At 34.8% G+C, this 10462-nt stretch overlaps 2 pseudogenes; both read right to left on the bottom strand.

Moving 5' to 3' along the window:
• Nucleotides 1-1323: 1323 nt before the first annotated feature.
• On the bottom strand, nucleotides 1324-8242 carry LOC149159925 (calcium-transporting ATPase 2, endoplasmic reticulum-type-like; annotated as a pseudogene).
• A 317-nt stretch (nucleotides 8243-8559) lies between these two features.
• Nucleotides 8560-9962, bottom strand: LOC149159924 (calcium-transporting ATPase, endoplasmic reticulum-type pseudogene; annotated as a pseudogene).
• Nucleotides 9963-10462: the final 500 nt, after the last annotated feature.

Here is a 10462-nt window from a genome sequence, read left to right as displayed (position 1 = left end):
GAAACTGTTCATTGAGTAAATCTCAACAAAGATAAATGTATGCCCTTGAAATTAGACCTAGCAAAAACTTATGATAAAGTTGGGAATTGTAAATAAGATTTTGTTTAAATTAGACTTTTGGTTAGAAGGTTTAATTGGGTATATGAATTATTTTAGATAGAATCCTTTGTTGTCCTTATCAATGGATCCCCATCAAAGTTTTTCATAAGCTTGAGTGGGATAAGATATGGGTTCCCTCTTTCTCCCTTTCTTTAGAAGCTCTAGAATTACTCTTGTTGGAGGCCGCCTCTTCTTAAAATTGTAGAACTCATTAGCACAAAAAGTGTTCATTTTCTAAGTTCATGATAGTAGACCTGCACTCAAAGATTCTACTCTACAATTGAAATTTAAAATGTTAAGAAAGACCAATTAAATATTCTGATTTTCAAAAACTAAAGGCATGGGAGTGTGGATTAATAGATTAGATACTGCATATCTGAATCTTAGAACCATTTGGCAAGTGATGAATTGTAGATCTGAAAAATAAGAATTCTGCAATCACAAACCAAAAATTATGATTTATATAACAAGAAGCTACTTTCTAGGGGTGGCAGGGGGCATTGTACTAGATCCCAATGGAAATCTAGAACTTACCATTAGTTGGGGAAAATGAAGTTGAAGCTCTCACCTTGGAATGAAGTGGAAGTTCCTTATTCCAAGGCCTTGTCATTGTGGAAGGCAAAGAAATTTTACAAGCATCAGTAGTGGGGCACTCAGTGTTAATAATCAAAGCTCTCTGATATCAAAATCCTCCCAAGGCATTTCCCCTGAATAGGCTCGTCCAAAACAATTCTCTGAAATTCATGTCATGGAGCATATAGAGTTTTTTCATATTCTCCAAGATCAAAAGAAGTGAGAAATGTTGAAGCTAACTAAGGAACTAGGCTAGTGGAAGGCCTGTGTGAGATAAATGGGGAGTTCATCCCTGTACTACCCCTATAACCATTATTTTATAAATGGAGTGCAACCATCACCATGACACATAGTGCAACATGCAAATCAGAAATTATGCATTGGAATCTTCATCATTTTTTCCTACCTATAGGTCAATAGAGAGAGGTAATACATTGTACAATGGTGGTTGCAATGATAAATGTGGGACTTTAATCCCCATGATTTGCATTTGGGAAGAATCACCTTCCATCCTATCAATTGGACCTAGAAACTAGTATGTAGGTGTTTCCCCAAAGCTTGGCTCTTGACCATATATTTTCTTCTCTAGTGTCTATGAAAGCATCTATGTCCATGAACATCCTTGCATGTAGTTGGGAACAAGGCCAACAATCATTCTCTCTCATTTTCAGGTGAATTTTTTTGCAGGTTTAATTGCATGGTGGGTAGAGATTGGGTGAAGCCTGGGAAAGTTTCTAGGGAAATAGAATATAGTGGAATCATGATGGCCAACTATCACCATACACAAAGTTGCCGCATACTCAATGAATTTGAACATGGTACAATGTGGACTAAGAAGAATAAAAAGGACTTCGTTGAAGCCTAATGTGGTGTTCTAAACTGGACAGTGTGCTAGAATTGCTAGAAAGATGAGTTCACTGACTAGCTTAAGCAAGAAAATAATGCCAAGATAACTATGTGATCAACTCTACAATGCACATTCTACATCACTTGGAACTAATTTTAAAAATAAGCTCCCTCCAGCAGCTTATTGAAAGAACTATGGTTCATCTTGGCCTACCCATGGAAGTCTCCTCTCATCCCTTTTTAGGGGACACTACCTCTAATGAGGACCCAATCCTTAACAATCATTCTATGGCCTCAAAGAGAGATGAAATTCAACTATTTTACACTTCATATTGTATGAGGTTCCACATTGTGATTGTCATCACATTGATGGAGTTTACAACTAGTACCCTTGGATATTTTTGGATGGATTGGGGGTACACACTCTTTATTTTCTTGAAGATGCTACTTCTTGGTTGCATTGGTGTTTTTAGTTGGATAAGACTGACTCTTATTTGGTGGATGGTTATGGTTGATGGTATTTTCATGGTTGTGGATGTTATTTTATGCCTTAAAATACAAAGATATCTTATAAAGTAGAAAAAGAATCCTATGTGGGCATAGACCAAAGTAATTTTCATTCCAGGAAAGTATTAGCAGGAACACAGACTTCTGAATAGCCTAACTAAAACAACTACTAACCGAGGTAAAACAGTTAGTGAAAGATTGACTGGCGTTGCTAGTTCTTGTGGTTCTTGTTGACTATAAATCAATAGTTCTATCCTGCAAAGTGTGAAAAAATTTCCCCAAAAGTTTCAAAGTGTAATAGTTTTACTATGTTGGTGGTTTTTTCATTATATCTATGTCATCATGATTGAATCCAAGAGCTATTGCAGGAGGACCATCTGTGACCAAGTTCACCCACAAAAGTTGCATAGGAATAAAGCCTTCAGGAATGCCTAATGCAACAGTTATAAATATAGAAGCCACCTCACCCACATTAGATGATATCATGTACCTGCAACAAATGTTCAAAAAATAAGAGTAGGGAAAAGGAGTATGCTAGACTAGAAAGAGAAAAAAAACCCACAAACTAGGAAAATGAACCTACCAAGAACTACCATATCAACAATAATACATTTTCAAGTTGATCTCAAATTTGTATTTTCAGAAGTAAAGATCCATACCTTATGAAATCTTTCATGTTGTTGTAGATGGAACAACCTTCTGAAATGGCAGAAACAATAGTACTGAAATTATTCATCAGTTTAAACCATATTTGATGCTTCCTTGGCGACTTGAAACACAAATGAAATGTGTACATGGCTTATAAGGCTCAAATTCCTTATATGATAGTAACACTGAAATATGAACTATGTAAGTCATTATATCTTAGATGGAACTTTTCTAAGGAAAATTTATGTATTTTAAAATGCTTAGTAAGCTTGGAAGTAAAAAAAAATTCATTGTGGAAAATTTTCAATTTGGAAAGGTGTTGTTAACAAGAGTATCTGATAGTAGTCTCCTTTGCTTCTTAATGGCCATTATTTCTCCAAGATTGAATGCCTGAGATGGTTGGGTTCATTTCTTGATATTTAGATGGATTTGCCACCAATGATCCATCCATTTAACTAGATGCAATGCACATTACTTTCATATGGCCATAAAGTTGTTTCTTTATTAGTTTATTTTAGTTTCCCACTATGAGTTCCAATGAATACAGAAGACAAAACACTTCCCCTGACTCTGTTGGAAATAAACATGACATGTTATAGAATAGGATTCCAAAATCCATATAACTACACAAGTGATAGTGCCAAGCATCCTCTAATACATAGATGATATAGTTATATTTTTCCAATCAGCAATGCACATGTTAACTCATATACATCAGATGTTAGAACCTAACACTGTTTGAAATCCAATTGCATCTTTTGTCATTACCCTAGCTCATATACATTAGAAGTTAACGCCTAACACTGCTAGGGATGAAACTAATTAATTAAGATATTGTGGCAGAGAAAACACCTAATAAAGAAGTGGGTGAATGGCTAAAGACAAAATGAAATAAATAGAAAATCCTCTGAAAGAGAACACTAGCATACCTCTGTTCCAACAATTCCCATGGAAATTCCAATGTCTGCAAGCTTCAAGGTAGGTGCATCGTTGACACCATCTCCAGTCATTGCCACCACTTTTCCAGCTTCTTTGAGCATTCAAACTATATCCTGCTTATGCTTTGGCTCTACTGAAGAGAAAACTTGACCACTAGGTTTTGCAAATATTTCAACATGCTTATCCATAGATAATGCCATGAATTCTCTTCCAGTAACACTTTTATCACTTAGATCCTCTCCTTCATAGAAGACACCAACTTCCCGACATATGGCTTCAACTATGGACTTGTTATCACCAGTAATCACCATTACTTGAATACCCATGTCTCGATAATCCTATATTTCCTTGTGAACTTCTTCACAAGGAGGATCTTGTTAGTTTCAAGTAAGTCAATGTCAGGAGAATCACTGAAAAGAATACAACATCTTCATGACAACAGGAAGCCAACACAGACGTAGGGGAAGAAACTAGGGAGAAATAAATATAATAAGGCCCATGATAGGCCATAATTCAAATATCACAGCAAGTTAAAGGTAAGAGACAAAAAGTTAGGCACACTAATCCAACATGGAAGAACTTACTCTTAATCCAACCAGACCAACAAAGAGAAGGTCACTTTCGATACTAGAATAATTCGTTGGGTCCAACAATTTCATATGAGCAGGATGCTTCTCTCCAACATAGTCATTGAGCTCTCCCAATTCATCCTTGTATGCCAGACCCAAACAACGTAGAGCCTTCGAACTCATTTCATGGAGCATCAAGAATAATTCCCTCGATGCATGGTCCAATTCAACAATTGTTCTATCTGCAAGTTGTTGAAAAGCGCTCATTTACAGTAGATTTTCCACAACACCCTGCAAAAAATCTAGACATTGATATCACCGAACAAAGGTATCCTGAATTGTTTTTCTGGTGAAACATACAAGTTAAGAAAGGAAATGAAAAAATATCAACCCACTCGATATCCACGATCTTGATATCTTTTGAATATTGTTTCCCATGTCTATATCATAATAGTTTTTCTATGATCATTCCCAATTCATCCTTGTATGCTAGGCCCAAACAATGTAGAGCCTTCGAACTCATTTCATGAAGCTTCATCAAGAATAATTCCCTTGATGCATGGTCAAATTCAACAATTATTCTATCTACAATTTGTTGAAAAGCGCTCATTTCTAGTAGATTTTCCACAACACCCTACAAAAAAGCTAGACATTGATATCACATAACAAAAGTATTTAGAACTATTTTGCTGGTGAAACATACAAGTTAAGAAAGGAAATGAAAAAATATCAACCCACTCGATATCCACGATCTTGATATCTTTTGAATATTGTTTCCCATGTTTGTATCATAATAGTTTTTCTATGATCATTCCCATAGCAATATTTTCCAAGCATTAAAGCTATTCATATGAAGTAACACTGATATGTCTAGATATAAGATATACTGCACCCAGGAGTAAAGGGAATATGCAATTATGATTTGAATATTAAAATTTGGCTACAATAATTGTAATACTCCCAGATTGGAGCAGGAAGAACTTGTTGCACCTGAACAAAAGTAGCTAGTCTTAAAAACAAACAAATAAATATAAATATTGTTGTGTTATTGGTCACAAAATGCTCCCAATTTTTCAAAGACTAAGTCATAAGTGTTGACAACATGGAGGCAAGTCAAAATTTCTTGCCTAGAATTTGAATTTTACAAGGATATTAAGGATATGAACCACAAATTCTCCCTTGTTGACTTTTACAAGAATTTATGATTTGCCAATTTCTCTCTCGTAAGTCACAGTATTTCATTGCATCCTGTCCCTAATAAGAAATTTGTAGATTTGTGATTATCTTTGTTTGACAAAATGTGTACTATGGTAAAGTTGAAGTGAACTGAATACTGACTAAATTCTATATGCTCGAACATCACAGGAGATCAATGCACAATTGCAAAGTTTTAGATAAATCATAAGACATATGTCATGCAATGTCTATTAAGATATATTTTGTGCAGAATCTATTGAATTGTTTTCACAAGTCCCCTATGCCTAAAGCTTAAAGGCCCGCAGAAGGATTGAAATTCATGGTTGTAGCCAATTTGGGTGCTTGAACAACTTAAACATTGAAATTAGGAATATTTTATATGCATGTTCTTGATCCATATTTTGGTAAAGCATACACAATTCCTCTCCTATGAAAAATGCATATTCTTATGGATAAAAAAAGCTTATAAACTATATAAATTTAGTGCATCTCATTTCTATCATTCTAAAGATAAACTTTTAAAAGGGAGAAAATATATAACACCTTCAACATGTTTCATATGAGCAATGTAAAGTTTTAATATCCTTGTATATTTTACAGGATCCATGCAAAACCCAATAGGAAGTCTCCTAAAGGCTAAACCTAATATTCAAGTGATAAAAGGAATTGAACTTCTTAAACCATTGTTGTCATTCCATCTAATTCTTATTCAAAGGAAATAAAAATTAAACGTCAAATGTATAAAATGTTATACCAAACGAAACATTATTACATTTTGGTTTTGGAAAGGAACATTTTAATTGACCAAGTCAAATGTAATGACTTGAAAAGGAACCTAAAAGTTCTTCAGGGGTAGGCTTAAACAAACAATATGCATTTTTTGTTAAAGTTGCATATTTGGATAACTCGGCCTAACTACATAGTAACCTTTCACTAAGGTTGAGGCCAGGAAAACACCAATATTTATGTAGCCTTCTCAGTCAGTAGAAACCAAATTCTCACGAAAGTCTTACTGAAGTGGCCTCCAAGATCAAAGGGTACAAATCTGACCTTCGAAAGGCCAAACATGAAATTTTCTTCTTAAAGCATGCCAAGTTGCATGAATAATGTGACCACTTTAATGTACAAGTAGATGGTCCTTAATTTTGAATATTATTATTAAATGGCATCCACTCTTTAGCTCCTAAGGTTCTTCGTGAGGGGAAACCTTCTTTATATCCAACAATTCTTGTTTTTCTGAGAAAGAACCTTTTATTTCTGGTTTCAGAGAATAAGTTGCATGTTGACCACTTTTGTCTCCAGTCTGAAATTGGAATTACATGCAGGAGACCTTATTAAGTTAGCCTAATTAAGTGTTTGAAATTTTCCTTGACCTACATGCTACAAAGAAGAGTTGGTTACAACTAATTGTCTTTTGTCAAAGTTTTACTAGCATCCCAGACATTTCAATGTGCTAGATCCATTGGTTAAGGAGGTGATATTGCTGTTTCCTTCAGCTATGTGACCTATTTTTTGTTTTGATTCATGTGGCATTCACCCCTTTCGTAGATTAGCATCTATAAGACAAACCAATACCTATCACCCAAACCACTTCGCAGACATTTTTCCATTTTAGAGATGTTTCACTTTTAGGGTAATGTTCCACGTGCATAATGCCATCCAAACATCTGGTTCATGAAAATATGAAAAAATCATGTTTGTGTGTCCATGGTCTATGTGTATTAAAATTATAGGAGTCTTGGTCCTTGGACTAACCCTCATGTCACTAACTAATAAACTCTCTCTAGTGGCGCAAGTTTATTCCAAGATGACCTAAGACAGGAACAATTACTACAAGGAAAGAGCCTTGATCTGTTGTTTCAATGTATCCTAGCCAAGTTGTTCAACACTTGTGGTCTAAATTGTTGCAAACTGATATATAGACTTGTGGTAAATTTCTGTGCCAAAGGTTTTCTTCATAGATTATTTTCAGAACCCAAAAGGCAGAAAGCTAATCATGGAAGAACCATGGGTCTAAAGTAGAGATGGCCGTTTTATGAAACCACCATTTCCAAACTTTGATCCAATTTCCATGTCATATACACAACCCTTGTGTGGGTAAGGCTTCCCAGACTTCCCTTACATCTTTGGCATGGTAGTTGGTAATACTCTGGGTAATTGCATTCTTCCTAACAAATGTAAGCTCAAGGACGGTTTGAGGCTCTGTGGATTGCTTCAAGTCACAAATTTTATTGTTAACCTTTAACAAGATATCTGAAGCCTTAACATTAGAATGGTACATGGTACAACTTACAAGTAAGATATAATAAAAAAGTAACACAAAACAAATGCTTCAAATTAAGATTGACATGTAGGGAAAACAAAAAAATTAAGATATATCAACAAAATTGAGCAATTTTTAGTATATATATATATATATATATATATATATATATATATAATGAAAATTAAGAGATTACAGAAACATGCCACATGCTGGATAAACAGAGTTTAACGTTGGATTGAAAAGGACAATAACAAAACATTTTTAGCAAATAACAACCTTTGCTAAGAGATGATTTTGTCCAAAAGGTTCCCTAACAATAGCACTCAATGATTTCTGATAGCAATCAAACTACAACAAAGACAACCTCTTTGATCTATGTATCCACCAATCACAATTACCTATACAAAACCAAAAATCAGGCTCAACAAGTTAGAGAATATAACTCCAGTATACAATTCATTATTGCAGAAAGATGAGAATGATAAATTCTAAATCACATGATTAAATCAAAACATGGGCATAAGCACTCACGTAATTTTACTTCGCTATTTTTTACAATGACACTTTCATCGCCTACCTTTGGATATGGAACTCCCATATTTTTAATCAAGACCTTCATACAAGTCGTGAGAAAGAAACATGCAAGTTATGCTAGAACAACAAATGGCAGAACAAATTACATGTTTGTTTTCTTCAAGAATCCACGAATCATTATAAATCAAAATTCTATATCTCAATCAGGTGTCATCCAAACTTTAAGTTGCTTTTAGTATGCCCTTCTCGTTACTACAAACTAGAGAATTCATTTAGCCCATTAATCCTCTACAGAATGCTCTTCGGTACCTGTTTTAGTACTTCCAAATTGACCCTCACAGTTTCAAATGGTAGAAGATGACATGACAACCAATATAAAAATCAATAAATTATCTGAGTACTAACCTTCAAAGTTGCCTCGGTTGGCATTCCAGTAGCATGGAACTAGTGACCTTGATAAGATATCCCTTCATCATTGCAAACTGCAACAATTCCTGCTAGAGTTTCCAAATTTGCAACCATATTATGTGCAAACCAATTTAATATGCTACCATCCTCAGGATTATATGTTGTTCCTTCAACATGAAACTCTTGAAGTGAACCAGCACTACTCCCTGAGGCTATAAATTCAGTGACCGACATCTGATTAGTCATAAGTGTTCATGTCTTATCAGAGAAAATTATTGTTGTGTAGCCCAATGTCTCCACACTAGGAATATTATGCACATTATAATTTTTTTTTTCCATCTTACAAGTCCCAAGAGCCAAACATGTAGTAATGACAACAGGCAAGCCCTCTGGTATAGTAGCAACTACCAGAGCTACAACAATTTTAAAATAGTATCTACATTTCTTAAATAAGAATCTGACATTTTTTGGCCAACCATCTATGACATCCCATGAGAGAAAATGTTTGTGGTTGATGATCCAAACAAGAAAACAAAAAACAACAATCATTGTTGTCAGTCTTTCACCAAATTCATCTAATTTCCTTTTCAAAGGCATATCAACACCTTCCATAGAAGCTTCCTGAATTTGTGTCTGAATTTTACCTATTTCTGTAGACATGCCAATGCTCACAACAATGCAAGTACATCAACCATTGAGAACTGTAGTTCCTGCAAACACCATGCAATCTTTTGACTACAACTCATAGTCACTCATGGGAACTGGATATGTGCTTTTAATCACAGGAATGATCTCTCCAGTTAGGGAGCTCTGCTCCATCCTACAGGTCGATGTCTTGAGGGATGAAATTCACATGTTTGCAGGAACCTTGTCTCCCAACCTCAGTTAAACTAGATCTCCTGGAACAAATTCTTGGGCAGGAAGATCTAGAACATAACATCCATCTCTCAAGACCTTTTCTTGTTCATATTTCATTTCTTTGAGAGCTTCCAAATACTTCTCATCCTTACTCTCCTGTCATACTCCTACCATTGTATTAATGATGAGAATAATAGAATGTTCAAGGGCTCTACATAGGTTGTTATAACTACCTTAGATGACTCATCATCATGAAAGTAGGAAAGAACAAATGAGATTCCAGTTTCCACCAAAAGTATTTTGACGAGTGTATCATCAAATTGCTCCAAAACCAGCTTTCATAAAGGTTTACCCTTTTCTTTTTGTATCTCATTCCAACCATATATTTGATGCTTCTTCTCCAATTCATGAGAAATTAAACCATTTTCTAAGTGCACATCATATTCTTTCAGGCATTGTTCCATAGTTTTGGACCAAGCAATGAATGGTTTTTCCTCCATGGATTATGAACAGATGATCATGATCTGATTTCAAACAAAATGTTCCAGCATTAACATATCTATAATGTGCTTGAAAAACTTTCAAGAAGCCTAATAAGTTGATAACCTTTGACATAAGCTTCAACTAAGGTTTTACATGCCAAGGTTGTTAGGGTGAAAATGAAGTTCAAATTTGATTTCAGTGTACGTAACTTGGAACAAGTTCTTCTACTGTTAGCAAGCCAATGAATTCCATTTCTAGCATTAATAAGCTAAAAACACAACCAACAACAAACCTTAATATTCAAATTGAACAAAATGTTGGCTCATAGATAAAAAAAAATTGAATAAAATTGTTGTCATTATGATGCATGTGTTGTCCTTGATGGAAACTGACTTATAAAAGAACAAGTACATGGTAACTAGATGAATCTACAGGTCATATTAGAGGTGACACAAAGATGGAACAAAGATATCAGAGGTGGCACAATGATGGAACGAACATATCAGAGGTGACAAAATGATGGAACAAAATGTTG

Source organism: Pinus tabuliformis, chromosome 5_2 (assembly GCF_031772625.1).
Source record: "Pinus tabuliformis cultivar Carrire ecotype Pingquan chromosome 5_2, CPIR1, whole genome shotgun sequence".
Classification (NCBI taxonomy): domain Eukaryota; kingdom Viridiplantae; phylum Streptophyta; class Pinopsida; order Pinales; family Pinaceae; genus Pinus; species Pinus tabuliformis.
The sequence above is the reverse complement of the archived record's forward strand: the minus strand, read 5'-3'. Positions and strand labels throughout refer to the sequence as shown.